At 38.4% G+C, this 3,904-nt stretch overlaps 1 non-coding gene across 1 annotated transcript; it reads left to right on the top strand.

The window, feature by feature from the left end:
- The first annotated feature begins 506 nt into the window (after positions 1-506).
- Positions 507-588, top strand: Trnal-aag. The gene has a single exon. It is a non-coding gene; the product is annotated as a tRNA-Leu (tRNA).
- The last annotated feature ends 3,316 nt before the right edge of the window (positions 589-3,904 follow it).

Here is a 3,904-nt window from a genome sequence, read left to right as displayed (position 1 = left end):
CATGTAAAAAAAAAGATGATGAATAAATGGCTTTTTTATTTTTTTATTTTATATAGCCACTCCCGCTCCCCGCTGAAAGTGCCGCCAACTCCCTCTCGATTACCTCACAGTTACCGCCTGTCAAAAACGTGAACAGTCGATCTGTCATATTTTAATCATACAAGCACAGTACGCGTTCACCTACACACTGTGTGCTAGGAACGCGCCTCTTGATCGCCAGTGTCCGAGGTGTGACGCAAGGGCTGTTCACATTCGGGTAAGTTAACTAAGTTACTTCACATTCTATGGATGCTCCTCTTGCACAAGTTTTGAAAAATTGAATATTTACCTACTTACACGTTTTTTTGGATAATCGTGAAAAGAGATTTAAAAATAAATACCTAACTCGATTTTCTTGTCAGATCTACATAAGTAAATTCTTGAAAATTCGGAGTACCTAATATTCGTCATTCACAAAAAAAAAAAATGTTTAGAAAATAGACAGTAATTTCACGTGATGTGCTCACGGTAGCGTGGCCGAGCGGTCTAAGGCGCTGGTTTAAGGCACCAGTCTCTTCGGAGGCGTGGGTTCGAATCCCACCGCTGCCATTATCTTTTTGCCTTTTCAAACAAGATTATTGGTTAACCAACATTATCTACAAAGTACAAGTTATATCACTCTTTGTGTTTTTATTTTGACCAATATCATTAAGATAAGATAATCGAATGTTGTTTGCGTACCTACACACCTACCTCAAATACATTTTCAATAAACAAAATGAATGTATATAATTGTAAATGTATTATCTTTCTGTATCGATTAAATATGCGGCATACTTATATTCATCAATATTTCCGAATTAAATAAATACTTCAGCGGTCAAGGTTATAAAGGCACCAAATAAAAATAAACATACTTTCATCTAAACAACAAAGCATAATTGCTTATCCACCCACTGAAATGTAAAAACCTAAATAATTTTCTATATTTAGGCCTAATAGACTACTTTTGCGTCATATGTAGTCCTTCATTATTTCTAATAAAGTTCAAAATCAACCAGCGGCTAACATGCTCCGAGCACGTGTTGCAAAAACCATTAACCAGACCTCTATTTTACTACAAATTATATATCTACAGAGTTCTATTTAAATTGGTAAATCACGACATACAACGTGGTTTCGTATTTTCAGCGCCGGCGCCCACGATATCTTATCAACTTCATTGTATGAGGAGATAAGGTACAAATTGTATTGTGGGTTAGGTCAAGTTCGACCGTTCAAGAACTTGGGCTGGGTATGACGCTGTCAATGTCAATTTCAGGGAAGTCAATGTCAAGCTTGGGTGCTCGACAGTCACGTGCTCGAGGAGTGCTTTGTTGTAGTTGTATCATAAATCTATATTTATAATATAACTAGTTTTTTGTCCGCGGCTTCGCTCGCCTTAGAAAGAGACAAAAAGTAGCCTATGTCACTCTCCATCCCTTCAATTGTCTCCACTTTAAAAATCACGACAATTCATCGCTCCGTTTTGCCGTGAAAGACGGACAAACAAACAGACACACACACTTTCCCATTTATATTAGTACTAGCTATTGCCCGCGGCTTCGCTCGCGTTAGAAAGAGACAAAAAGTAGCCTATGTCACTCTCCATCCCTTCAACTATCTCCACTTTAAAAATCACGACAATTCATCGCTCCGTTTTCCCGTGAAAGACGGACAAACAAACAGACACACACACTTTCCCATTTATATTAGTACTAGCTATTGCCCGCGGCTTCGCTCGCGTTAGAAAGAGACAAAAAGTAGCCTATGTCACTCTCCATCCCTTCAACTATCTCCACTTAAAAAATCACGTCAATTCGTCGCTCCGTATTGCCGTGAAAGACGGACAAACAAACAGACACACACACTTTCCCATTTATAATATTATAGTATGGATGGATATGGATATAGGTAGGTTTGTATACCTACTTGCGGAAGTATGGCATTTGAATAGGAAGAAAGGCGGAATTGATGTGAAGTTTTACATCGAAACTCGTAAACGGAGACTTCAAAGACTGTAACTTGAGTTTTTAACGTTATTATACAATACAATACAATCAATACAAATACTCTTTATTGCACACCTCAATACACGAAACAACATAGCAAGTATAAACAACAACTTAAGAGGTAAAACAAGAGGCTTAAGAGGATTATGTTACTAGCCTACAGTTTAATTTTTTGCTTTTGTTACAGGGCCCACCCGGTTATGTAATTTTGCGTATGCTTGACAGCAGTCATGTACGAGGAGTGCTTTGTTGTAAAGTTGTAGATAGTATAATTATTTGTATCTACATGTTGACATTGTAGTAGGAAGTAAAGCGAAATATCAATATCGAAACACACACATGGGATGGACACTGTAATATGACGAAACCTGCGCTGTGGATCTATGGTCCATTTCTCAAAACTGAAAGTTACAAGTTACAAGCGGAAATCTCTTTCCAACTTGTCATATCAGACATTGACTACCACTTGTAAATTGTAATTTGTAGCTTCGAGAAATGAGCCCCTGAACGATATAGGTACATAATTTTATTATAAAACTAAAATATCGAAACTCCACAATTAACATTTGCTGTTCTGCTGTATAGAACGACGTAGTTGTCATGCTATACATAAAAAGATTTTTAAGTTTTTTCTATGTATAAGTACGTTATATAATTTTAAGAAAAAAAGCGATGGCTGCCTGATACGAATTTTTACGAACGAATTTTTTTTAGCACAGATACATATATACATATTATAATCACGCCTGTATCCCATAAAGGGGTAGGCAGAGCACATGAACTACTAAGTTTCAGTGTCACTCAAAAGGGGTTGAAAGAAATCCAAATTGTGACATTGCAGTGATAGCCAGCCTCTCGTCTACGCCACAATGTAACCCATATCCCACAGTCGACAAACACACAAATTAAAAAATTATTAAATTGTTAATTATGTTTTATTCAATTGTATTTCACAGATACAATTTAATAAAACTATTTTTGTCGTTTCGTTGTCAAATTAATTCAATTATAAATTATAGATACCTAAGCCGTGTTTCCAAAAGAGCGAATAGTGCATTTGAATACAAAACAATTCAAGTATAATAAATTATATCGTGCTAATGAATAGGTCAAATACCTTCTGTTGAGCTATTACTTAGTACTGGGTTCACATTATAAGTCTAAAGTTACAGTCAAAATATTGTCAGTACGCAGTATTCTGTGTGCGAAACCATACCGTTAACAATGTTTAAGCTAGGAACATACTACGCGGACGTCCGCCGTCGAGCGACCGCGACCGCGACCGATCAGTGTGCACGGTCTTCGGGACGTGGCTTCGGCTGACCAAAACATCCAGCGAGCCAGATTTCGATCGGACGTCCATGCGCTCAAGGCCACGTCCACGACCGTCGACCGATAGTTTGCACGGTTAAGTGTATATTCATCATTGTCCAGATCCGCGTCCGCGGTCGCGCGACGACGGCCGTCCGCGTAGTATGTTCCTAGCTTTAAACGAGATTGAAATATATTTTAATAATGCGACTGGTTTGGATAATCTGAACTATATTAGAAACGAAGAGGTTCTGTGAATATTTATGATTATCACTACCTTTCTGCGGCGTTTCGGTGGCGTTTCGCGTCCAGTCGTGGTTAGTTGACTGGCGGATAGAAAGTCCGCCTTTTGTACTTCTTAGTGCTGAATAACTAAATAGCGAATGGGATGCGGGATACTGGAATGAGATGCGGCGCTTCATTGTACTGCCTGTATCAATTAATTTGCGGATGCGGTACTCTGGACCTTCATGAATATTGATGGCCTTCTTAATGACCGTCGTGCCTCCACATCGATTGAACTTGATAGGTTTTAGCAGGGGTCATAAATAACTTTCCGCAGG

The sequence above is a fragment of the Leguminivora glycinivorella genome, chromosome 18 (assembly GCF_023078275.1).
Source record: "Leguminivora glycinivorella isolate SPB_JAAS2020 chromosome 18, LegGlyc_1.1, whole genome shotgun sequence".
Taxonomy (NCBI): domain Eukaryota; kingdom Metazoa; phylum Arthropoda; class Insecta; order Lepidoptera; family Tortricidae; genus Leguminivora; species Leguminivora glycinivorella.
Note: the sequence above shows the minus strand (reverse complement) of the source record. Positions and strands in the feature narration are given on the sequence as shown.